This window comes from Prinia subflava, chromosome 14, assembly GCF_021018805.1.
Source record: "Prinia subflava isolate CZ2003 ecotype Zambia chromosome 14, Cam_Psub_1.2, whole genome shotgun sequence".
NCBI classification, from domain to species: Eukaryota; Metazoa; Chordata; class Aves; order Passeriformes; family Cisticolidae; genus Prinia; species Prinia subflava.
Genome location: NC_086260.1, coordinates 6,294,102 through 6,321,881, shown reverse-complemented (window position 1 = coordinate 6,321,881; position 27,780 = coordinate 6,294,102). Strand labels below are relative to the sequence as shown.

The 27,780-nt window shown below is 43.0% G+C and overlaps 1 long non-coding RNA gene across 23 annotated transcripts in view; it reads right to left on the bottom strand.

The window, feature by feature from the left end:
* The window catches only part of LOC134558028 (uncharacterized), a 95,332-nt gene that overhangs the window by 56,900 nt on the left and 10,652 nt on the right, over positions 1-27,780 (bottom strand). For 4 of the 23 annotated variants that reach the window (XR_010082248.1, XR_010082259.1, XR_010082253.1 and 1 more), the window contains exon 1: positions 6,087-6,456. The exons of 1 other annotated variant lie outside the window; for it this stretch is intronic. This is a non-coding gene — a long non-coding RNA (uncharacterized LOC134558028). Of the gene's footprint in view, positions 1-5,369; positions 5,532-6,086; positions 6,471-20,442; positions 20,534-25,580; positions 25,964-27,780 lie in introns of those variants that run through there. 18 more of the 23 variants (XR_010082261.1, XR_010082265.1, XR_010082254.1 and 15 more) reach the window with 13 other exon arrangements.

Here is a 27,780-nt window from a genome sequence, read left to right as displayed (position 1 = left end):
CCAAGGCCCTTGTGTTTGCTTTGGGCCTCTGGCTGCTATTGTAACACACAATGCCGTAAATATTGCTCACATTCTTTCAGCACTACACAGCAATTCTAGAAAATGAAGAGCAACTATCCAGGCTGAGGGTCCAGTGTGCTGAAGCCTCTTCTCCTTAAACAGCTATTGCAAAGGAAGAGGGAAAACAGGAGAGGGAGCAGAAGGTAATGACAGAAGGGAGAAGGGAACAGACAGAATGTCACCATGACCTGCCTCCAGAGGAAACCTGCTGCACCCAGGAACCAAACTGCTGGAAAAGAAGGAAGGTCATAAAAAAACCAAGCAGCAAACAACTCAAATGCAATTGCATGGAGAAGCACATTCATGGAGACTAAGGATGGAGGCAGCCCACAGAGCAGGAAAGGGCGACACTAACATCTTGCTTAAATGAGCACATCAGCTGAACTTTCTTTTTGTTACAATAAAAGAATTAAATGCAATGTGCAATTAATTAAAGAGTTTATTGGCAGGGTGGAGAAAGAACTTCTACATTCCAAGAGTGTTTTATTACTGCCTGCTTTTGAATTGCAAAGCAGTGAGCTCAAGGATATTTAGAGTAAGGCCATTGTAAGAGGCATTTTTGTTATCCAGTGCCTCAGAGGAACAGGAGAGACTCCTGAAACATCTCTGTAACTACATTTTAGGAAGCTGCTGCAAGCAGGCACACAGTTGCTTAGGGGGCATCAGGAATAGAATTAACATCTCCCTGTGTGTGGAGATACACAAAGATCATAGCTGAGTACTCCAAAGCTGTGTTTGCATTCTGCAACTTTTAATTGAAAACGACATGCAACTAAAACTTCTGCAAGTACAAGATGTGCAATCATTTTTTCCCTGAGTAAACATTTCTGAAACGAACGTTTAATCATAGGGAGTGCAAAATCCTGTCCCTGAAATCAGATGCATAAAGCCCGTTCACTTTTGGACATCTCAGTCTTTAGCATGTGACTCAAAATCCTACAGCACAAAAATCATCCCTGTGTACTTATGCAGCATAAAAGGAGAGCTGTTCTCAGTGCTGCCATTCTCTGTAAGACAGGCTATTCTTTCAAGAACTGTAGATTTTTGAAGCTGTGGTAATTTACACTTCTCTGACTCCCTCTCCTAGCTCCTCTGAGACTATTTAGACATGATTTTAGGTGCAGTAATTGTAGGGCCTAGAGAGCTGCACTTTCTCCTGGGGATGGGAGATCAGCCCAGCTCTGCTCCACACAATTTTACTATTTCTCATCCAGCTTCCCACCTTTCCACAACCCTGGTTTGTTTGTGTATGTATCCATCCCTCAGACAGCCAACCAGTCCCCAGATTTATTCTAACATGAGCAAACTCAGTCTGTACTGTATTGTTCACAAGCCTTTTTTTGCGGGTACAACATAAAAATGAGAAGGGGAGTGCTTCCTCACCACGTTACAACTTAATTTGGCTTGGACTGGATCTGTCCTTGGTCCACTCCATTTTATGCAGCACTGCTCCCTTTAAAGCAAAGAAACCCCAGGACTGAGGAGCATGTGGGAGAAATGGGGCCACCCCAGGGTCTCTGCCCAGCTCTGGGTGATGGTCTCCATCATCTGAATTTCTTAATGTGGAGGGACATTATTGGATCAAATCCTTTCTGGTTTTTATACAGCAGAGACTCTCCAGAACATGCCTAAGGTGCTGCATGTCTAAGGTGCAAACCTCATCAACACCCCAAAGCCACAGATTAAGATTGCTGTGAGTTATTGCAGGCACCAGACTGGCAATTCCAGGCCAAGGCATGGCACCCAGGGCACAGATGAGATTCTTGAGCATGTCACCACTTCCCCTGGCAGCAGGGAAAGGCAGAGAGACCTGAGCCAGGCCACCCATGCCAGCAAGGGGACAGCTTAACATTTTGGACAGGACTATTTTCTGCACAGGAATGATGGAACTACTATCCCAGGTGTTATTCCCAGGGTCAAGACACCCAGCAATCTCCAAGATCCACCATGCACTTGCTCTGTTTTCCTCCTGCAGGTGTCTATCACTCCACAACATTAAAACAAACCAAGAAAGTCCTTCCTGACTGTCTTGTAATCTTGTATTAAGATTTCTTAATAACCAATACACTGCAAACACTGGTGGCACAGCCACTCTCTTAAATGTCTATGTATTTCAGCTTTTCATTGGGGACAGTATGACCTCACCATTGAGATTGTGGCCCCAACATCATCACAAGAGGGGAAGCCACAATCTCCCATATGGATCATCCTCCTTCAATAATTCTTGACACAACTGGTGCTCTCAGAAACTGAACTTTTCTGTGCCAATTCGCTCCCTAACTTGGAATTTTCTCTTAACCATAAGATCTTACTGTATTTTGGGGTTGTTCAAGGCCAGAGAGATCAGTTGGACAAGCACAGAAAAACAGAGACTGTGGTCTGGACAACAGACATGCAAGAGAAAATCTCATTAAACTAGAGAGTAGAAGGACTGAAATTTAGTCCAGGGGAAGTTTGGAATAAAATTATCATCATTCTGTTTTGGAGAGAAGACCAGAAATTAGAGCATTCTTTACAGACAGGAAATGAGAAAGAAAACCCATCAAAAACAATATTAAGTTTTTCCAAATTAGACAACAGCTGAGATTCCCATCTTTTGGTCCCTTGAGCTGCCAGGCACTCATCTTTTCTTTCCAGTAACCCGAGAGGGAGCCAGGTGTCCCCAGGCCTGTTCCCAGGCTGTCAGAAGGGCGCAGCAGAGGTTGCCAAACTGCTGCCTTCCCCAAATGGAAACCATGGAGCTGGGTACCCTCAACCCAGGCAGCTGCTGGGACACATCTCTCCTAAACCTGCAGATAGCAGAGCCAGGAGCAGCCTGAATGGCTGAGAGGCACTTAGCCAGCAGGCCCTGGAAACCCAGGCTCTCTGGGAGCTTGTCAAGCAGCTTGCCAGCAACCAGGCAAAGGGCCAGTGCTTCAGTACCAGTCAGTAGGAACCTCCTCTCTGCTTTGGTATCAGCTAGTCAGACTTCTCCTGAAGGGAATGCTTGTCATTCCTGCTGGGAAGCTGCCTGTGTGGCCCTACACCCCACTTCCTAGCAGCCCTTGCATGTGGACACAGCAGTCTGTTGTGGGGATGGGACCCCAGAGCATCTTGTGTCACACTTGACACTTATTTCCTCTCCCCTTCCAAAGCCAGATTTAACACAATCCACTCTTCCTGCCCTGTATTCTTTGCTTGAGGCTGCTTTGCTTCCATCCTGAGACAACATTTAATGTTATGAAGGACATTTTATAACAGACAGCTTCCCAGTTCCTCTATGATCATTTACTGCTGGGGGATGCAGCTGCTTCGTGCCCATGCGACATCCTCAGGCAAAACACTTTGGTAAAAGCCAAACATTCTAGAAGGGTTTTATAAGATCTATGATCCCAAGTGAGTCTTTTAATATATTTTATTGATTAGTTTTGGCTATATACAAAGAAGGAATTGAGGATCTATCCTGCAGCTGTCTGCATATTGCAGAAAGAGTGACTTTCGTCCCAGTCAGAATCAGACCTTCAGTCCTATAGACAACAACAAACTCCAATGTGACCTTTGCATGACAGAGTCGCATGAAGAATGAGCCAGGCTAAACCCAAAACTTGCATCTCCTCCTACAAGACATGTGCACATTCCCACTCCCTTTGGGAGCTCTGCTCCTACCTGCTTCCTGGAAACCCAGAGCAGACAGGACAACATGACAGCTTTCTCTGTTTGTTTTTTTTAATGAGGTATCCTGCTTGTCTTTTTTCCCTTTCCCTACTTTTAAAATCACAATGAGAATTCTTTCTTCCAGATTTCTCTAATCTTTTCCCTGTGGTGTGTCCATTTCAGCCAGCCTTCCCCTCTTCCCTCTCGTACCCGACACTGCTCTCTTTGTCAAGGAAGTCGCAGGGAGTTCAGGTTTTCCCCTCTCCATTTCTCTTTGGACCTGACACTGCTCCTGACCCCTGCTCAGCCTTTGCTTTGAAGTGCTTTTTCTGCTCTCTGCTTTCCCACTGGATTGTGTTAACCCTCCTCCTCTCCCCACTCCATCAGTTGGCTTCAATAAGCCAGAGGAGCCCACTGGAACCTCCTCTTTTGTGTTATCAGCATGCTTTCACTTCTCATAAAACCCTGCCCACCTTCCACATAAAACACTTTGGCAAAAGATGACTGCTTCCAAGGCCTGGGAACACTGCTGAATTCCACGTGGGAGCACCACTGGCTGCCCCAGACAAGGCTGTCAAATAGGTCTGGTGTTTGACCCAGGCAACTTCACAGCAATATCTAAAAACAAGCAGCAACCTTCTTCTCCCCTCCCCAGGCCAATGGCATTCAAATGTCTTTTTTGCCATGTACTGCAAACAGCCTTATCCTGGTGGGACTCTGCAACTTTGTTCTTGCTCTACTGCAATTTTAATAGAAAACACGCCCACAGATTTGGCTTAAGTACAGATGACTGATGTGATTCAGTCTCCTTGGTGCTACAGCTCCTAACTGATGGATGTTCAGGTCAAAGCAAGAAATGGTCTCAACACAAAGAATAGCTGGACTCTTACTTGTTACAGACTCCTGTAAGCTTTCCAGATCTATAAATATTCACTTTATTCCCACAGAGGGGAAGAAAGAGGCTGATTTGTATCATTCTATCTTGTTCTGTTAACACATTCCTGTTTTTCAGTGTTTTCCAGTTGCATTCATACCATGACAAACAGGAAACCCTTGTGAGAGAAAATGCATTTCAGAGTAAATTGCATCAGTGTGTAGTTTATAAATATTTGCAATGGAATGTGGAAAATATCTCGATTGATCACAATGTATGCTGGATACAGAGGACCAGTCTTCTTTTTAAGACATGAATAGAATTTCCACTATAGGAAAAGAAACCTGCAGAATTTGTATGTGCTATATAAACACATAGACAAAAATGCCTTAAAGTAGAAAATGCTATTTTTAATTGCATTGGTAAAGCTTGATTTATTTTCCAAACATCTTTTGCCAGAAAGTTAAGCATCTCACAAAAATCTGAGTCATATTGCCTGAGGATCAAAACCAGAGAAAACGCAAAGCTTGCTAAAATGTTATAATATCTTAACCACCCTATTAGAAAGAGCTGGTGATAACATTTAAATAAGAATGTAAAAACATTATTTTGCTCAAAAATTACATTACAAAGATAAACAGTGAGAGCTTGGGAATACCCTGGTGAACAGAGCAGGCTGAAGGACTTCTACAGATCTCTCCTCCACTCTCCTAAGTATTTTTCATTATTGCTTACGAGATTGTTAATTATTTTTGAAAGGATTATTGTAGTTACAAATTCCCACTCAGCCTTCTTCACTCACCACTTGAGAATACTGCAAAGGAACACCTTTCCACACATGAATGTGATCCACATGTGCACGTGGGAGCAGCATGGGGACACTGAGTCACAGCATTCCAACACAACTCCAGGGGTCTGAGTGATCCCCTCCCTGACATCTCAGCACAGGTTAATTCCTCTGAGCCACACTGAGGCAGCTGTACCAGCAATAATACCCTTTCCCTTTTCCCCCTTTTTGTACCCTGGGCATTTTAAGGCAAGCACTACCTGTGAGCCTTCAAACACCTTTCACCCAACACAATGGTGCTTCTCACAGCTGCTCATTTTCCAGCTTCTATCAGCATCGTGCAATTAAAGGATCTCTGACATGAGTCATTAAAACCCCTCCCCATTAAGCTGTTCAAAACATAAACCAGCCAAGAAAAGACACTGGGAATGATGCATGGGGAGTTCACAGCCACCAGCCTGCTTAAGTACAGTGACTTCCCACCTTTAAAATTAAAATTATTATTAATAATAATTTATTAATAAAATAATCACTATAATATTATATCATGTTGTAATATACAACACATAATAAATAATAATAATGTATTAATATATAATTATTATGTTGTAATATATAATAATATATAATAAATAATAGCAATAGTAGTAGTAGTAATAATGCACACTGAGTACCCATTCAGCTGTTTTACTGGCATGTAGCTTAAAAAATAGAAAACAGGGTGGGAATAACTTTGATGTCCCCCAGTGAAAATCAAGGTCACTGGTGTGTCTTTCCATACATTGCCAGTGCTGATCATCTGCTGGAGGGCAGCAGGAGCCCTGGGCAGCCCTGAGCAGAGCCTCCTCCTCCTCCTTGCAGGCATCTCAAGGATTTAGGAAGGTGAGTGCCCGTGGTTATGGAGCTGGCTAACAGCCATCACTCATTTTCCACTGGCCATTAAGCAGCCTGGAGGCAACCAGCATGGATCTAAAGCTGCTGCACATGTTTACCTTGCCTGGGGGAAAACAAGGTAGGGGAAGTGCTGGCAGAACCCATGGCTGGACTCTGTACACAGCTATCCTCCTCCCCTCACCTCTCATTCCACATTTTTACATTCACTACATTACACTCTTAGTGTCTCAGCTGTGCAGAAAACATCAGCATCTGTCCCCCTGCTCGGGGCAGGAGCAGCCCTGTCCTCACTGCTGAGTTCAGGGCAGCAGAGGAAGGCAGGAAACCTCAGCCCTGCCAAGCCCAAAGGGAGCTGTGGCACATCCCTGTACCCTGCCACCACAGCCAGAGAAATGGCTTTCAAGAACAATGATTATGTACATTCTGTCCCATGTTAAAGAGGGAAAATAGCAACGGGGACAAGAAAAGCTTGGGTTGTGAAGGATGTTCCAGCAGAGGTGATTAATGGTGTTGAAAGAAACACCCATTGTTTCAAATTTCTTTCCAATTAGCCACGAAGTTACTCCCTTCTTTTCCCTCTTGTTCTACTTTCTCCTCCCCCTTTTTTTTTCTTTTACCTGTGTTTGATTTAGAATCAAGGTTCATCATTTGTGTTATGACAGCAGAAATAAAGGATCTGTGTACTGTATGCATGGGGATTTGAAGCATTGCCTTTGAAGGCTCATTAGCTGCATGTGGCTACATGCAACACTGCTCGACTGAGATATATTGCCCAGGATTTAATTCCAGAATTATTTCAAAGGCATTAAATCGAATGCTTGCCCTTTTCACCACGGTATTTAAATGGTACTTTGTATGCCAAGCTTAAAAAAGAGCACAGGAAACACAGATGCACTGCTGCTGGAGCGTGTATTGACTTTGTTAATGTGTTAAACATTTATTAGAATTTTCTTTAAACAAGATAGTGTAAACCCAGTTGTTACTACAATTAACTTTCTCTGCTACAAGAGAAAAAGGAGACTTTTTTTTCCTAACTAACAAACAGCTTTCAGAACTAGTGAGCAATATCTCATTTGTTCAGCAAGGCTTAAAGATGAGAACAGTCTCAGGCTGTAAAAAAGACATGTGCACATTTCCATGCTGACTGAGTAAAACAAACCAGACAAAGCTTCTTCCACAGCAGAGAGGGGATCACACCCCAGAGCTGAGCTGAAGGTCAGGAGTCTCAGAGCTCTCCAGACACAGCCCCAACCAGCTACTCCTGGTGGAAGGCTGCTCAAGGAGGCAGCTCTGAGCTTACAGCCTGGCAGGAACATCCAGGGATGAGAGCTTGCCTCTGGTGCACAAAAACAAACCCTCCAAAACAGCCTGCACTTATTTACTGCTGATCTACAGCCTCTGTTAAGAGAAAGCTCTCTGTATTCTCCTTTTTGCCCCGTTTGCCTTGTCCCTGCAGATTCAGGGACGCTCCTGGTAAAACACAAAGTGGACTTTATCCAGTTTACAACCAAACTTTCATTCTGAAATAAAGCAAACCCAAATCACAGTTTCCTTGAACTCACAGTGGGGATATCCCTCTGCTCAAGTCCCCTTGCCTACAGTGGGTCACCCTTGAGTGCAGTCAGTTGTGCAGGGGCAGCTGCCCAACACTCTGCCCACCCACTTCACCCCTTCTCCTTCCTGCCAGCACCCCTGCATCACAAACACATCCAAATGTCAACATCTCCTAAAGAAGCAATACATAACACATCTATTTGCGTGATTTTCTTTTATGTGTGGCCACAATTGGCTGGAGCTGGTGGTTCTGTTGGAGCCTGAAGGACAGTGGGCATTACCAGAATTCGCATCTGGATTTGAGATTTAACACCATTTGGGAAACACAGGCAATTACCTAGGACTGTGTTTCCAGGCAGCAACACCCAGGAGTCTGCAGTATTACACCACAATTCAGCTTCAGCTGGGAGCCACCTTTTACTGCCTTAATCACAGGACTTCTGAGCAACCACTGTCACAAAAAAGATGCAAGAGGCAGAAGAATTTAGATTATTGAGCCCATTTGAGAGCTCATCATTGTGTTTTAAGTCCTCTAATAAAGCAGCATTAACAAAGACTCTGAATTCCTTCATGTGCCTGAAAATATGTGTATGTACACACAGAGATGCTCTCCACTCCTGCCCTGCCTACCAAAGGAACTGCAAAGGAGCAAATCTATCCAAACACGTGGGCTGCATCTGGTCTGGGCTTTCTGTGGGGCTCTGCAGTGGGGACAGCACAGGGAGGCAGAGGAAAGATTGCCCAAAGTGCTCTTTCTGGCCCAATTCCAGCACATATATAATTTAATTGGGAATGCTGCATTGCCCTCAGTCACTGTATAGCAATAGTTATCTTTGTTATTTAGTAACCAAAGAGAGTTTTGTACAATTAAACAATTTCTTTCATGTATGAGGGTTTGGAAAGGGACCTTACATTGCACAGAAAGGTCCTAGCTTGCCACAAATGTACAGAACTGAGGCTGGTCTGAGGTATGAACTGAGGTCTCGCGGGGATGAAGCTTGGTTTGATTTTCTGCAGAGATTCAAGATAACATGCCCCAACTTCCATGTACCCCAAATACCACAGTGCAGGTATTTCCCCACTTCCACCTTAACTCTGGGATGTTTTGCCTCCAACACCATTTCCAGGCACACCCTGTGGTATGGGATGACCATGCAGAGTTTTCCCAAGATCCACAATTTTCTGCATTTAAGTAAAGCTTCACCTTCAAACACACAGGATGTGAAGCCCTGCTTTTACATGATTTCATGGCATGTTGAGGAATGAAGTACTGGTGTTTGAGGCAAGTGATTTACTGACGTGGGGTTATCCAGAGGTTTAATTTGTCATGCATATCACTCACTCACATCCTTTGTTTCCCTCTTCACTCTCTCTTTCCCAGAGGCAGCACGCTGCACACCACTGGCAGTGAAAGGGCCTCCCTTCACACAGCAGCAATTAATTTTTCTCAGCTTCTCTCCAGCCAGATATCAATGATTCCTCAGGATCTGCAAAGCCTCTTTAAGACCCTGTCAGAAACATGGAAGCCTTCTTTTTCCTACTGCTCATTTAAACACAGCCTCTGCATTCAGATTACCCAGACTGATCAATCTCATTCCTCCCCTCTTGATAAAATATTGGGTGTCAGTGTCAGAGCCTTTTAATCCAACAATCAGCCAGCCACAGTCCCATTCATCTACTGGCATGGAGACAGAGTAGGCTTAAAGTGATGTGTGATCATCAGTGCCTTTACTTTTGGATGTTAGATTATTGCAGTGCCTACAGACTGAGTCTGCACCTCACACCAGATACCACAGCTGGGAGTAGAAGAAGAGACACCCAATAGATTTGCAGCTGAAGCAAGAGAGTTTTATTTTTAAAGCAAATGAATCAACTTTAAAGCACTTTGTCCAACCCTGGATTCTTCTAGGGCTGTACAAACACTTGATTTCAGGGAGATGGATTTTATCACAGCAGCATCCAAGAGAAGAGTCAATTCTGGCATTTCCCTGTTCACTCTCACTGGTATCATGGTGCCTCCATCCATGGTGAGAGCCATCACACGTCCTCTGCCATGCTCATCTCACACTTACTCTGTCACAAATACTAGTCATCAGAGAGGGGTGATTTTAAAGAGTTAAAATTCCAAAAACCAAGTCTTCTGCTTGGGGATGTTATTGGATCACATCCTTCAAATAGCCAGAAGCTCCAGTTATTGCTCTTAAAAGTTATTCTGATCATACAGAGGTTTCTGTCCCCCACCACAGCTACTCTGCATTTGAGGAGAGGCACTGGAAGGTTTCTCTGGAAATTCAGAGAACTGCAGGCAGAAAGGATTGCTTATTCATTTTACAAGGATATGCTAGCAGTTAGGACGAGCTATCACATTGGAAATATGCAGTTGCATGCAGTAATGTGGACCATAAAAAGAGATTAATTAGTGATGCAAACCTAAAGTAGATTAATTAAAATACACTAAACCAGGCATCATTTCCTCCACAACCTGCTTGATTTAAATCTGACTTGCTCTATAAAAGTGTTTTTCTTTGAGTTTATTGTTTGCCCTTTTGTGTCCTCCTCCAAAAGATATCTTCACACAACTGCCCAAGAAGCACTGTCAACCAACACCTGCAAGGACAGGGCTCTTTGTGCAATATTTATTTAAAAGGGGAAAATAACTGCATACTTATTGATTTTGAGAGGAGCTTTCAGAGCACACCGAGGGGATTAGCACTCAGCTCATCCTAACTCGTGTTCATTGCCTGAACTCATGTAGCTCCTTCAATTAACCTGCTGAAGTAATTTAATGATGTGTTTGATGAATCCCGAAAATAAACTCTGGGCACTTGTGATGTGCTCAGGCAAGATTGTGGCAACAGAGCACACGCAGGGGATGCCAGTGGCCAGACCCAAGAGGAAACTTCTACTGAGCCAAGAATCCTTTTCCCATTTACCTGTGATGATTATGATAATATCAAGTTACACTTCAGATTTCCAGCTGAGATGCAGAGCTGGCATGTTAAATGCCATAAAAATGTGGATAACCCAAGCCTGCCTGGCTTCCAGAGTGCCTGCTGCATTCCAGAAAAGAGGATAGCAGTGGGAAAAAGTCACCCCTTGCTTTCAACTCCCAAGGCCAATGCTGGGGAGGTGAAGGATGAAACCTGCCCTGTGGCCTTCAGCCAGGACTTGGCTCTCAACTTCAGGACCTAAGGTGAACAAGGGAATCCGAACATGAGGGGAGAAATAAGAATTGCTCTCTGCAGCTTCAGCCTGCAAAGCTGGGTGTGTACCATGTCTCTCAGATGTGGGGCAGGTCTTCCATGCCACTGCCACTCCTGGGGCTCTTTCCATCTGTATCAATTATCTCAGGATGTGTTTTGTCTTATATGCTCACTAACCATTCTATGGACAAAGAGGTGGTGAAATTGGTTCCATGCTTTTTATTAGAGAGAGACTTTCTCAATATTCATCTGCACTTTATAACCTGTGGCTCTCTGCCACAGATTTCTGACAAGCATGGAAGCAGGTCTTCTTTATAGTTTAGCTTCTTTAATGGGAAATAGGGATACAACAGTCCAGTTCCAAATCCAGCCAGAACATTTTTCTTTCAAAAGCAGTAAAACAATGTTAAGCTATTTTCTTCAGGCAGTGGAAATATGAAATACAGCAGAGTCTCCTGCTTTAAAGCAGACTTTGGTTTTTGGTTGTTTTTTCTTTTTTTTTTTTTACTGTGAGTGATGTGACATATACCAGCCACCATTATACACCAATAAAAGTGAAAACTCAATTTTCTGTCACAATGAAGATGACCAATAAAATTTTAAACATGGACAACACCCATACAATTCTATAAAACCTGAGCAGAATCATAAAGCTCCCTTTAAAAGCACACTGACTCTCACAGAGGGGGATATATAGATGTATAAATTGTCCAGCTTTACTGCAGCAGGAATATGCTGCACATCATGACACACTCTTCAACATTGCCTGAACTACTCCTCTTAACAGGTATGGGGCTGCTCTTCACTACCACCAGGTTTTTTGGCAACAGCAACACAAAAATTTCAGCGTAGACTGCATCACATCAAGAGAATGCTAACAGCTAACTGAATTAGACCAAACATTTCTCTGCATTGTGCAGAAGCCTGCAGTGCTCAGCCAAAACCACAATCATCTTTGAAAAGGGAGAAGGGATCTCTGCCCTGCAGCCTCAGTAGAGAAGACAGAGGGGAAGGTGGGGGAAATGTTGCTTAGTGCAGAGACAACAAGAACTGCTTGCAAGTGCCAGGAGTCCTGTGCATTCTCTCTGGGATTCTTTGTGTGGATGGTGCAAGTCTTAGGAGCAGATTAGCTGGAGAAGGAGACCAGGGAAAGATGATGAGGAAGGGCAGCCATGGGAGGGTCATACACATGGGCAGAACAGGCTGAATGTGTTTGACACTTGCCTGCAGTGAGAACTGACTGCACCACACAAAGTTTATCAGAACCCTGTCTGGCACCAAATATAAATGGAGGTGCTGCAGAACAGGAGAGGGGCTACCACTTGCTGGTACAGTCACAGGTGGGAACAAACTCTGGGTGGTAAGACAGCAAATCAACTTCCTGCAGTGGATTTTGAGCAGAGTGAAAAAAACCTGGAAGCACACAGTCAGATTCCAAACCCTTTGCCTTGGAAGAGGAAGAAAGGGAGGTGGCTGCAAATGCCAGGTGCTGCCAGTTCATAGGCAGTAGGATGTGGGGAGCCCAGAGGAGCCCCCAGCAGTGAGGATGGGCAGGGGGACAGAGCTGCACATCTGCTGCTCATTCTGGAGCACACTCAGCAGTGTGAGCAGCAGCTCCTGAGCCCTATGGAAAGGTCTGTCCTGACTGTGCCTACATATCAGACCAATTTTAATGCCACTACTCAGAGGAAAAGAGCCCAAATGCTTTCAAACACTGATAAGAGGTTTCTGTGAGTCACACAGAGAAGGCAAAAACTTCACCATGTTTTGCTTCTGTCTGGAAATGTGGAAGCACAGTCCAAACCAGAAAAGGAAGGCTTCTGGGAGTATTTGAATTAGAACCCAAGGATTTGATTCAGGAAAACTATTTAACATGCTTAAAAAGCTTTGCTGCATTAAGACTGAAATCAAGCAAGGTAGAAATGTAAGGCAGTTAGAGAAAGAGGATTAAAGGGTCAGATTCTTTTGTCATTTAGAAAAAAAGGATGCACAGTTTACCATTTTGCAAGGCATGCAGAAGATAGAGGCCATTAGCATGGGCAATCCAAGGATTTCTCTTCCTAGTTTTCCTCTTCCCTGCCCTATGAGGTTATTTGGGCTCTCCTGTGCTGGACACTTGAAGGTTCACTCCAGAGTATGAGACACATTTGCCTCACAGCAACAGCACCATTTGCTCCAGGGGAAATTTTAGAGTATTATGCAATGGTTATACTGTAATAATCAGAAAATAAAAGTGCCTTTTTTAAAAAAAAAATCACTTTCAATTCCACTGCAGCTGAAAATAAAACTACAGGAAACTAGAAAATTACTTCACATAGCAAAGGCAAGACCACAGCTAAGGGCAGTCCATTCTTTATCTTGTAATCTTTCCATAGGTAACAAAACAGTTATTTTCTGGTGATGATGAAATTCTGATGGGAGTCAGTACTTTGGTCATTTTTGGACATTGGCAGCATGCCAAGTACCCATGAGAAGGGTCAGTCTGGTTTTCAGGACAGAAGGAGGCTGGAACCAGCTGCACTGAGCCAAATCTTGGGCTGGCACAAGCAGCACTTGCTGCTTCTGTCTGCTGACATCACTGAAGTGTTGCTTATCTGCCTCAACTCATATTGACTCATGCTGTTCTCACAATAATGGAGCAAAACTGCATCATCAACAGGATGCTGATCCATTTGAAGTGACAAATGACAGACTGGAGGATAATGAAATCTGGGAAGTTCTGAAATTCTTATCTTCCATGCATCAAGTAAGCTAGAACAGCAACTCCCTAATTCTACTCCTACCTCATGTCATCTTCTCTTGCCAGGGAAGAAGAAGAAAAAAAAAAGGTCTGTCCAAGGATTTATGTTCTATGTTACTATTAAAACCTTCACATTCACTTATTTTACATCTCTAAGCACTGAATTTTTAGCAATAAGCCTAGTATTGGATAAAAATGAAAATTAACGATGGAAAAATATTCAAGAACACATGCAAGAGGGTATCACTTGCATCCTAAATAGATTTTCAAGAGGAAGGCTTAATCAGAGAAGCAGAGTAGCACACAAGAACACCCAGAAACCACTTCTCCAAACACACAAGGATGAAGTAAAACGTGGTTTGCTGAACTTAAGTCCCCTTGGCACAGCTGCAAGCCAGGAGGTGACAGAAGGTGCAAAGATTGCCCAGTTTAAGGACTCTCCTGAAAATGACACATCATTACTGAGACAGACCGGGGTTGTAAGTCCAGCTCTGTCAGTACCAGAGGGATGTCAACACCCAGGTCATTCCAACCAATACCCTCACAGAAAATGTCTCACATGCAAGGATGAAGCAAGTGGTCAAAAGCAGTAGCAACTGCTGGTGAAAGATTATAAGTGAAAAATCAGGAAAAGCCCCTTTTATAGATTTGTACATTATTAGGGAGAAAAGGAAAATAAGATACTAAAGATTGCTGGTAACTTAGAAACTGAAGATTCAATGTTTATCTGTGGTTGTGAATCTAGAGTACCATAAAGAAAAATCCTGCTGAGAATTCAAAATATGCCTTCTCAACAGAACAAAAAAAACCCCATCAAAAGTGCAAGACTGATGTAAAGTATTTGCAAGCAAAAAGACAAAATGCAAACCTCCCAAATCGGAAAGAACATTGTCCCCCCTGGAACCTCCTCCTGAGAAGGGTTATTAGTTACAGCTCTCATGAAGCCCTGACAATTTCCCAGTGTATGTATGAATGCAAATAGGTCCAGAGAGTGCAGGGACAATCATGCAGCCCCAGTGATGCCACTGCCTGCCAGGGTAAGGATGACATGTGCCTGCCATCCCCACTGCCTGCCTTGGGAAGGCTGGCATTGTATGGGAACAAGAATTCCCAGCATGGGCTTCACAGGGCAGCATCCAGGAGCTGCCCCTTTCCTTTGCTGCCCAGGACAAAGTGCTCTTGGTGAAGCACAGCTGAAATGGGAGGAAGTTTCAATCAAAGCATGGGAAAGAAGTGCTGGGAGGCTGGGATGCATTGAATGGAAAAGGCAGGGGGAATAACGAAGAGCTAAACCAGCAGAAACAAGAGGATGAATTCAGCTCCTGGAGACAGAGTTTCACCAGTGAGATAAGGCAAAATGATTGGGGTTTGTTTTAACTTGTTTGGTCTCCAACCAGAGAACTGTAACTCTAAAGCCTCTGCCAGCATGGAATAAGTTTGAGTTTATTGAGCCTCTCACGAAAAAAAAAAAAATCTAAACCAAAACAAAGACGGAAAAACCAGGAGAGACCAGGCACTCAAACAGAATATCTCATGGTAATGAATAGTGTTCAGCACAGAGAGTAAGTTGCCGAAGGAGGTTTTCAAAACCAATGGATACAGACAACTTTAAATACACATCTGGACACTGTTACAACAAGAGCAGTTTGCAGCACAGGGATAAAGTTTTAATGAAATACTCTTAACAACAGAAACTTGCTATGCCTAGTCGGTAAAGGCCACAATTCCTTATATTTGCAAGTAATACATCACTGAAGCCAAAAGCTCCCCTCTAGGAAACCCTGGGCTAAGGAGGAGCTGGCAGAGAATCAGGCAGGGACTGCCTGCTGCTGGTGCAAGCAAAGCCCTTTGGCATCAGGGAGAGTAAAGTATTTTTTCCCTTTATTAAAAAGGTATTTATTCATCCCAAGGGGTCTGTTTCTCTCAGACTAGGCATTAGCACCAACTGAGCTTACAGGAGGAAGACAGAGTAAAGGGCATCTGCACATTTCTATTCTGACACTAGCTCACACACCACAGGAAGGGGATTAAGTGAAAAGAGATCTTATCAGAAATGCAAGATGAGGGGGGTTGCTGGTCAACACCAAGACATCAGTGTGCAACAGCTCTTCCCACACCCAAGCAAAGTCCAGAGGCCCCAAACCATTTGTCAGATGCAGAGCTATCCCAAACCACCCATGGACCTAAGAAGACACCTGGTTGTATCCAAATGCAGGAGCAGATGCATTCTGAAGTCACAGGAGGTAATGCATTCAGAGTGCTCAAGTGTTCTGGACCAGCTTCTCACTGTTTTTCTCTGACCTGAGCAAGAGCTGCAGCTTCCATAAGCAAAGGCCAGCTCAAACCCACTGCTAGAGCACAGATGCTGTGATTCAGGTCTGAATTTCACAGGCAATCCTCACAGTTAGGGAGAGTGAGGTAGGGGGAAGCCCAACAGCCTGCCCAGTCCTTTCAGGAGGGTGCATAAAGGGTTGCAGCTTTTCCCAAGGATTCTTGCACTGCTTATAGGGCACCTCTGTCAAATTTTGCAGTAAAAAGCCACATATCTCATCCAGATCTTCCCACCAGCACCCACAGAATATTTTGGGCATCATGGAGCCTATCTTGAACCTCTCAGGCAGCATAAGCATCCCCCTGCACTTCTAGGGTTTTTTTTTCTTAAATGAGCACTTGGGAAATAATTGTTGTGTGCTGAATACCACTATAAATCACACATTACCATTTCTCACAGAGAACCACAATGAATCACAACCCCCTCTTCCAGAGGGCAAAGAGCAGAGCACCACTCCAAACCACACAAAATGGCCACAGATCCCAATATACCTAAGAACTTCAGAAGAAAATTTACATTCACAGGAATATTTTTCATTCAAGGCAGTGAAAAATCCATATGGGTCTCCCAGAGAAAAAGACTCATCAACAGCCAGACTATTCTTTGAGGGAAATTCTAGAGGGCATTTCTCATGACAGACACATTCCTGTAAATAAAACAGACTACTACTGTACAGCATCTCCATCCAAGGCCCGAGAGCCAGCACTGCTCAGGCTCAGAATGTGATTTAAGCCCTGGGAAGGGATCTGGAAAATGCTACCACTGACAGCAGAGAGGAGGGAGGGGAGGTGGAGGAAGCTGATTTTAAATCACAGAAAGAGCAGACTACAGAAGTGTAAACTTCATCATGCTGTGACAGAAGAAAGTGAGGGGCACTGGTGTTCAATCTTCATCATTGTTAAATCCTGGTTTACCTCTCAAATTGTGCCTGCTCTGAGCAAACCTTGGCTCAGCTTCTCCTGTCTGCTGCATACATTAAAGCCTCGAGTCAGCTGTGGGGCACTCCTAGTCCTACTTATTGCACATTTATTCAAGGTAAAGACCTTTTCCCTCCATGTCAGGGTACCATTTCCCTTCCACAGACATCCTCTAGCTGGAAGGTGACCTCCTTGCACTCAGCTGAAGTTAGCCAGCCTTAAAAGGAGAACAGTACCTTAGTGAAGTCACCAGAATTTGATCCCTGTGGCTTTCAATAATCAGTCCAGAATACATTCTAGGCATTAATGCTACCCTTCTTCATCCTGTTGAGCATCATTCTTCCTTTGCAATTGAAATCCTTCTTCCACCCAGGAACAGCAGAGGCAGAGAGGAATTCCCCCACCCTCAGCCATCTAAATGCAAGTCATTTAGTGTGAAATGGCAATCTCTGTCCCTGCTCCAGTCAGGCACTGCAGGGAGAGAAATTTTCAGCACATGGGTTTATAAAAGACAATGAATCTCACAATGAAAAGATGGAAAAACTTCTTTCATTTTCTTACAGAAGCTGTGAGTAGCTTCCCACTGCAGTCTTGTAACACATAGTAAAACATTCAAAGAACTATTGCCACATCTACTGAAATTCAGCACTCCCTCTAATCTGAAGCCCTGCAAACAAAAACGTAAATCATTTCCCCAGCATAAATCCCCAAAGGCCAAGTGACTCCAGTTTATTCCAGAAGGACAGTTTGTAACTTATCCAATTAGATCTGGACAAGTTTCACAGCAGAGCCCTGAGTCATCTGTAAAGAAAATTCAGACCAGTGGCATGAAAAAAGTTGCAAAAGTTTTTGAACAAGAACATAATCACAGTACCAGGAAATAAATTCTTTGTTTGCCTTACAACAGACTGTTTTTCATGAATTGCCATAAAGTGACCAGTAGAATAGGTTTGACCTCAAAAAGAGCTTTGGCGTGCAGATGTAAGTTAATTTAAAAAAAAAAAAAAGGTCAAAAGAAGCACTGAGAACAGACATTCACAAAGCATTTGCAGCAGTATAAAAACCACATGGTGCCAAGCAAAAAATATTATATAGGAGTGACACAAAAGCAGTGCACACAAAGAGAGAAAGCCTGGAAAATTCCGACACTACATTTCAAGCTGATACTACTTCACATGTCAGGAGGACTGTGCAGAGAAATCACCATTTTAAAGCAGGTGAGGCTCCCCAGCTTCCCAACACTTCCTCTAGGAACTCCACAGACTAAGTTACTCAACCCTTTGCATGATTTCCTTCAATCACAAGAGCTTAGAAAATGATCTTCCAGTAAGGACTGGCTTTTTTTTGTCTGCAGCTGGGACAGATCTGAAGAAACTTCAATCTTAGATGCTCCTGTTGTACAAAGATTTAATAGCTTCCATTTGCAACACAATGATTGCCTAAATTAAAATGAAAGGAAAAAATTGAGTGGTGTTGGAGGTTTCAGATTGGGAATTTAAATGCACCGTTGCTGTGGGTGTTTGCTTTCCTGAGAGGAGATTTACATAGCTAAGTTTGGCAAGTCTGCAAAATGTTTGCTCCTCTCAGAAAGCAGGATTACCAGAACAGCCTGCAGGATGCCCTGCAGCAGCTCAGCATCCCTCCAGAGCAGAGAATTAGGCTCAGCCCAACCTCTGCCTGGACAACCTAGGTCCAAAAAAAAGGTTTTAAGTCATGCCTACAAACCCTGTAAGCTGTTGAGCTTTGCCTCCCTGGTCAGCCCCAGTGTCTCACCTGCTCTGCCTTCAACATCTGAACAAGCAACCCTTTTTTCCTCTGCTGCTTTCTAGTTATTTTACCATATTTACATAATTCCTCTAAAATTAAATGCACTATGTATTTTCTGCAGTACCTACAGCATTACTTAGGAGTTATTTCATGCAGCAAAGGAAAAAAACTACATCTCAGATAACCTATGTAGAAATCTTGGATATGGTCTTCTATTTATTCATTCTCACTAGCAACTAACTAAAAATAAAACTGCAGCGAAGCTGCAATAAAGCAAATTTAAAATGCTCAACGCAAGAGTAAATTTAGGTAATGTACTGCAGTGAAGTATATTTTGGGGGGGGTTGTGTTTTTAAGTTTAAAACAACGTCAAGCATGGTTTAACATTACAGTATTTCCAAAATAACAGTATGAGATGAATTCTAACTGAAATATGTTAGGAATAAACACTGAGTTTTTACTTAATTACCCAGCATAACAGCTTCTTAGAGAAATGCCTGCAGGTGCTCCCTACAGCATCAGTCCATAGCCCCAAGTACTGAGGTATCAAAACCCATTCAGACTCAGTTCTTTCCCCAGTTTGGATCCCATTTCCTGGTTCCAGAGGTCTGCACTGCTCTTTTTCCAAGGCCATCAGCCTCACTGAGCTGGAAACCCCTTTCCCTCACATGAGCATCCACATTTCTCTACAGGACGAATTCTGAAATTTGCTTCTGCTTAATGCCCTGCTTTTGTCAATATTCCTTTTCTGTGTCTATTGACTGACAGTTGGGTTTGTTCCCTTTTACAGTCAGGAATCAGAGTTTTAAATAGAGTCTCATTTATTAGGATTCTAGGGGATGGATTTGCAGAAAATGTGTAGACTTGTAGATATTTGGCTGGAGTAGCCCCAACCTGTTCATGATTCAACCACTCTTGCACAACTAGAAGTAAGATTTTAATGGATGAAAAGTAAGGAAAGACTATGTCCCTTCTCTTTAAAAGTACTAAGAACACATAGGCATTAAAATAACTACATAACACCGCAATTTCTAGCAGAAATAGTTCTCTTTCAAAAGTTGCAGGTGAATACCTGAGACCAAGCAAATCAGGTTCTCAAAACTGCTAAATGATTGCATCCCCTCCCCCCAAATAAGTGTTCCATCACCAACTTTTGCACATCTTACAGCCTTCCCCAGTTACACTAAACCATAGACACACATCACTGCAACAAGACCAAACCCAGCTCAGGTACAATTACAGGGCATTCCTGAGAGCACAGTTCACCTCAGGATAAGGTGTTCAACCCAGCCTGCTTCGTGCTTTAGCCTTTGGAGACAGCCAAGGGAGAATTTCATCTCAGAAGAGAAGAGACTCTGCAGTGTTAATAAAAGGTGACACAGGGATAATCACACACTGCAGGCATCCCGCAGTGACTTGGTGCAGTACCACAGCAAGGACCCCCCAGTCCACCCCAGCAATATTTTTGGAATTGTGTCCTCTCAGACAGATCACAAACACCTGAAGATTTTTTCAGATCAGTGGAAAAGGCTGGGCTTGTTCTCAGCTGCTTTCCCTACCTTGCCAGGGCACTCTGCCTGTGTTTCTTGTCCCTGGTGTGTTCAGCAGTAACAAAGTCATTGAGACACCCTTCAGCCCAGCAGATGAAACAAGCTTTCTGCCTGACTTCAGTGATTATTACCTTGCCTTCCAAAGAGGACATGTCACCTGCATTCCCCAAGGAACAGAGCGTGTATGAGGTACCTAACCCACATTTCAGCAAGAGGTGTTGCAAATGCCTTTCACTCAGTGCAAAAACTTAGGATGTCACAGCTAATTTAACACACAGCATTGTAACAGCTTGGGAACAGTTCTCCAGACCTGCCTCTTCCACGGCTAGGAGCACTCCAAATAAAGGGAGGCCCTGCTCCTGACAGAGCTGGAACAACAGTCAAGGATCAATAAACCTCAGACAGGGATTTAATGGAAGATAACAGGCACAGAAGAGCACAGCTTTGGCTGATAAGATCTTGCTACAAAGCCATACAGCAGGAAAAGTGAGATAGGTTCTAGTTACAGCAGAAGAGATAGATTTCTTTGTGGGACCTTGTGAATTGTTACCATGAACAAAGCATATCAGCTTGACCATGCTGTTATAATGAGCCTCCATAACAAAATAATCAAGATTTCGCTTTGAAGCCACTGCTTTGAAGCAAATATAGCAAAAGGTTTCCACTTTCAAGTGAGAAACAAATGAATGAGAAGTAAAATATTTGTGTTGAAAGGTTTGGGTACAATATTGCAACAAAAATAAAAATATTTGAATTTTAGATTGGAAATATTCTGATTCTGGGAACAAAAAGAGAGACAAACTAATTTTCAAAGAACACCACAACTGACGACCAAAATCCCCATTGCACAGAACCATAAAACTTCAAAATGGACTCGGCCACAAGTGCCCAGCCATGCTTATTTCTATTTGTCATATATAGTCTGGATTTCACTGTGGTTCTCAAGTTTCTGCCAAAGTTTATACAAAACCTGAACCTCAAATGTAATGAAAGAAAGCTGAAAGAAGAGATCTGGCAACAACCTTTCAGGTTTTATTCAAGTAGGGCTTTCATTATGGAGGAAAGTGGACCTGGACATCTGTCAGCACTTTAATATAGTGTCTTCAAGTGTGACCACATTGTTTAACTCCTTCAAATCAAATTGAAATGTTTATTTTCTAATATCACTCAAGAGATTTAAACAGATTTTTTTTCTGGACAAAGATATCAAAGAACAGATTAATCAGAAACAATATATAATCCAACACAGTTCAAGACCAATTCCCTCTTGAAATTTTGGCTTCTTCTAAACAGAGAAACTGAGATCTTTCTTTAACAGCTCTTTCCTTAAATGCCTTTCTCCTTTCTGTCCTTTTAGGCCTTTCCCAGGTCCAACTATTTATAAATTTGCCCTTTTTAAGCACTTTGAAGTTAGCCTCTGGCAATGTTTGGAACCAATGCAGTGGGACATTTCTGCTTGAGCTGGAGCCATTGGCTCAGTGTTGCAAAGGCTGATGTGCCTTGCACAAGACAAGCTCCTAAATAACAGAGAAGCCAAAGACTCTATGGATATTAGGAGAAATCCTTTTAAAGCCTTCATTTACTGAATGCAGGAGGACATGTGGGCATGGAAGACTGGCAGGGGAGAAAATGGAGCCTGTAACCAACACTATTCTTTTTCCCATACTCCAACATAAAACTTTACCTGGAAACCAAGCAATTATAACTAAATTTCACTAAATCTGTTGCTTAGAAAAGAGCTGGGGTGAACAGCAGAAGTGTTCCTCCTTTCATACCACATTTTTCCATTGGTGGCACCTTAAGCTACCTCACCAGCACCTGCTCTTGGTGCCTTGCCATAACCCTGAGTGGTTCCCTAACATGTTCCACCTAGGCTCTTCTCCTGAATCATGTACCTTCCTCAGGACACCTCCATGCACCTTTGGTGTCCACCCTCTAAAGCTTTTCGTTATCTCCTGATGAGCACACCTTCAGTTTGGTGTGTGCCCTTCCCATTGAATTGGTCAGCTCTCCTGTATCTGAGGAGAGCAGTACCTTAATTATTTAATTTGTAATTGTTTCTTTTCCATAAACTTATTACCCTACTCTTCCCTGATCCATTCTGCTTCAGGGTGAAAAAGAAAATTTGAAGGTCAAGCCCCAGCGAAATTAATTTTCAACGTCCATGGCACTTCTATAATTGATTGCAGCTTTAATGAGAGCTCTTTTGCCAGTGAATGGGTTAGGAGATCCTCAGGTTTCCTGATAATACATTTTATTAACAGGACCAGGCAAATGAGGAATGGAGTCCTTTTTACTCATCTAATAATGCCCAGGACATTAAATTGGTTTCTTTCCCCCCTAGCACTTGCTCCCATATATAGGTTTTGGATAAGCCATCCTTGCAAGGCTGGATAGCAGTGAACATCCCTGAGTGATCCAATCACCCTCCACCTCTCTGCTGCTGCTGGAAAAATGGCCCTGATCCTCTGGGCATGGCCCATCCCACAGCCTGGATGCAGAAGGAACAGCAATGCCATGAAGCTTCTCCTTTTCTTCACAAAACTGAGCTGCTTCACACCTCACAGGTGTCCAGGTCCCACCACACAGGGGCTGTGACAATGCAAGATATGGGGAAGAGCCCATCAGCACTACCTGGCAGGCCCAGATGATTCTGTTTCCATGGTTATTTGTCACCACAGCTTTTTGTATGGAATATGCTGTGTTTTCTCTCATTGACACCTCAGGGGGACACTCCAGCCAGTAATGCTCCCTCCAACATTCAATTATCCAAGTCAGTTACACCAAGCCTCACCTGCATTTTCTTTGTAAAACAAACCACATGCTGGATTGGATCAACAAACAAATCCACAGCTGTCCTCAGCTGTGATTCAGCCAAGATTCAGCACATTATTGTCAACCAATAAGCAAAGTTGGAGGTACATTCATTATGTTGCATTGTTGGTGTCATCGGGCTCTGAACTAGGCCTTCAGGTGAGACAAACTTTCCAGGAATGCTCAAAACAGCTAGACCCACTACTTATTTTGTCATCCTGTGCTAAATTTTCCAAACTATCAGCATTTTGTCCATTATGAATGCTGCAATATAGGCAACCAGTGCATGAAGAGTTTGCTCAGCTGTTGAAGAACCAGCCTGGGACAGGGGTGATTTCAGAGGGGTCAGTCAGGAATGTGGTACTTTGTATTTAATGGGAAGATGCAACAGTCTTAAGGGCTTTCTCATCCCAAACTCCCAGAAAATAATGACCACTCACATCCTCCAGCTAGAGCACATCAATACAGGGCAGCTGCTGCGTTGAGGAAGAGCAGGAGAGAACACTGGCAGAGAATCTACAACTGATTTCTCCCAACAATGAAACCAGAGTACAAACTTTCCTTTTTATGCTGTCATTTCTAGCCATGGCCATGTTTCTTGTCACATGGTTCACCTTGAGGGAGGTTGTATTTGTAACCTGGTCAGGTCAGTGCTTCCCCAGAGCAACACAGGCTCCAGGGGCCATTCTGGGGGATGCTGTGACTGATGACACCTCAGCACATTTTATTGTCTGAAGAACCCTGTTTGGTGCATGTGCTTCAAAAATACAACATATACACACTTTGTACCTGATTCCTGCCTTCTGTAGTAGCTTTGTTCATTAATTATATCGACAGGCTGACACTGAGTGATCTTTACAACAGTAGTGTCAGAGAAGAAACCCCTAGAACCAACAATGGAAAATTCAAAATATTTATTCCAAGCAAAAAGAAGATTACTGCCCAGCCTGGGAATAAAAACCCCAAAGCTCCTGCCCTCTAATGGATGTTATGCATCTGTATATGGCTTATTGGAAATAGTTAATAAATTATTATAGAATGTCATGTTACTCTCAGATGTATGTGTTTCATTATTCTTCATTCAGTCTGACAAACAGCTTTAGTTTCCACTGCACAAAGTGTATAAATATAGGAGTTATAACCAGAAAAATACACTATTTTCTACATTCTTGCTTCTTTATAGAAAAAAAGTAGTTCTAGCATCCGGCACTATCCCCAGCCTGACCTACACTGTAACTATCAAACCTGCAAACTGACAGTGGCACTACATTGCACTGCTCAGTACTTTCTTTTTAATGTACCAATATGGCACACTTGAAACTTTTTTGAGCAGTTCAAGAGAGTACTTTTAATGGAGATGTTAATCACAGGCAGCATTTTACACTGATTGATGAAATAGCAAGACAATTTTGTGTTCTTCACTTAATTATCTGAATGCCTCCAAAACTAATTCTTGCATCATGAAACACACTTGGAATCACCACCTTATCTGTACAAATCACCAGGAAAAATGTGCATCCTCTATCTGAGAAAGGAAGAAAAAAACAGACTCAAGTGTTCTGTCTGCTCTAAATAATGAAGTGGAAGCAGCAGAGTTGAGATACTGGCAGGGCAGATGTTTCTTAGCACTGTTAGTGCAGCCAGCAGGCTGCAGATTTCCCAGCTATCCTGGTCCTTCAGCTGCTTTCAGCAGCTTCACACTCACATTCCATTAAAGGGGGACAGTTAATTCTGTGAACCGTGCTGCTCTGAACATCACGAAAAACATAAACCCAACAGAAACACAACCAGCTTCTAACTGGAGCTTTTCCTTTCCTGAATATAACAATCTCTAGCAGTGACAGAAATTCTGCAATGAGTAATGGCAGATTCTTGCTCTCCTGAAACCTCCTGCAAAACTACACAGCAAAGCCAAAGCTGATGTTAGTCATATCTCTGCAGGAATCACTAGAGCTGAACAGGAGCATAAAACAAGGTGGAATTTGATTAGATACAAACACATTTTCTTCTTACACGGGCAAATCCTGCTTAAATTTGTATTAGTACAACCCAGCAAATGTAACCACAGAAGCATGTGGCTCTGGTGGCACACATAGAGAGATTTATTCAGAAAGCTGCCCGTGACTGAACAGGCTTGTCACGAGAGGCACAAACTCTACATACTCAAGACCTACAGTATGTGTAACATTACACCCCGATTTGTTTTCAGAGCAGAGACGTATTCTCCATGGGATAATCCAGTCCTGCAATTTAATTCTCTTAAAAACATATGCAAGGCACATTTAGGAGGATTTCAGCTCCCTGTGCAATAATAAGGATCGTATCCCTTTTTCAACCAGAGTATAGCATGCACACACGCTAGTAAAATTTTACCATTAAATTACTTGCACCACATCTAATGACTCCATCTAAAAAGCCATTCCTAAAGGCTCCAAAAAATCTCTGTAGTACTCACAGGCCAGGAAGTACCCCAGATGAAGGGTTATTCTGCTGCAGGAGTGTTGACTACTTTGCACCACGCTCTCCTGGGATGAATCCTGTCTAGGAAAAGCAAGCCCTTATCACCAATGCAGTTGGCTTTACTTCATTACTTGGAAAAGCAGGTTCTCTGGTAGCAAACAGTCCTTATCTGCACAGACTGTCAAGGATGAAGAGCCATTCACTTGTTGCAACATAGCTGGATATGTCTGTTCAGAAGTATAAACCAACTTCAGGCACCCAGTAAGAGCTTGTAGGAGGACCCAGAGTCTCTCAGAGTTTGCTGGAGTGACAGCAGAGTTCCCTCTCCCCCAGTGGCTGGCTATTCTGCCTCTACTTCTAATGCAACACACTGGAAAGGAGAAAACTAGAGCAGATCTCAGCTTCAGACCCCTCAGAGCAGCCAAGAATACTACAACTTCCTTTAAACTGAAGGACTCCTCTAACCCTTTTATCTCAGTAACAAAAAGAGCCACAGGTATTTACTTTCATAATTGTCTTCTAAAACTGCTGTCTAAATAAAAAGGGATAAGAATAAAGAAGCCAACATACTATGGTGTCTAAACATTGAATTCCTAGTTGTATCCCATCAAGTATAGCTCTGGGTAGAGTTACATACATTGTGTTTACCACATCAACATGGCACGATTTAAAGTAGCCATTACAATTTCACTGCCGTTTATCATCCCAAAGGCAGAGTGGTAAACAGAACTGTTGAAACAGCAAATCTGGGGCAGCAAGAACCTTAGCTTGGTTGGAAAGACTATAGATCTTTTTGGCCTGGCTGAAAAACCTTTATTTGGGATATCTGCCTTGAAGAACAATTCTTTATCAATCTAAAACCAATGGTAGAAGGATAGAGGGGACAAGATGTAGGGGACAGTCACAATGAGTTGCACTTCCCTCACAGCTTATCCAGGGCTCCTTTAGGCAGCAAGGAGACTACCAGAAGGAGTGTCTGGAATGATTTTGCCCTCAAGAACCCCAAGCCCTCTTCCCCAGCAGGTCTAGGTGAATAGAAAAGCAGTAGCATTTCAAGTCAGGGTTATGCATTTCACCAGATGCCTCCTGCTTCCATGAAGCTTTAGCTGATACCTTGTGGAGAGAGGACACAGGACCCTGGCAAGAGACTGACTCTCAGAGCCACCTCCTTACAGCATCTGCCCTTTGTTAGTCTTCCAGCCAATGTAATCATGACCCCCAGGGCAAGCCTCAGGAGGAAAGCCACAAACCAGAGGGGGAATGAACTAGCAGCATTTTATAGTCAAGGTCACACCTAAAAAATGCCCACAAAAAATGAAAGTGGTAACAAAAAATGTTTGGGTCAATGTGCCCTTGTTGCAAATAATCTGTGCTCCATTGTGTCCTGTAATTTTGTTTGGATTCCTGGACGTGACTGCAGCCAGAAACAGCCATGAACTGTCCTCCCTGCAGTCATGACATATCTCCTGATGTTCCAGAGATATCGGGTAGAACCAAAGGCAGGAAAATGGAATTAATACCAAAATCCAACCCCTAGGATCATTTGTTTTTCCACAAGTATGTTGAGAACATGAAATAGGAAACTCTTCAACAAAATTAATCTTTGCCCTTCCATGCTGAATGCAGAAAAACCACAAAATGAATTTTTGCTGAAACAAGAGACATCCTGTCACTCGTCCTTAACTTCATCTGATTTAAACTATAAGCATAAAAGCAGCACAGATATTTAGTTCCAGGAATCATGTTTCAGTCTTGGGATGTTTTCTTCTGTGGACTAACATACTATCTTACATCTTGAGAAGTAAATATACCATTAGTGTGATGTTGGGAAATGCATTTAGAAAATAATTCTCAGAAGGTCTCAGTAACAATACAGGAGCTGAAATGTCAACGATTTACAACAGCTCAGAGAATAACCTTTGGCATTTGGTCAGTAGAAACCACAACAGAGAAATGGCACTGGAGAAGCATTGTTAATTACTAAAAATAATGGAGTCCAACATCAATAAAATCCCTCTGAGGGAAATGGTTGGAGATAACCAACTTCTAGGCAAAAAAAGCATCCACAGTAACTGAAAGAACTGACAACTCCCTGCTTTATTCAATCACTGCTCCTTGTCACTGAGGCATTGCCTTGACAGGAGGCAGTCATTTCTGGCATCAGCTATGAATGAACTAACTCTTTATCAGCAATT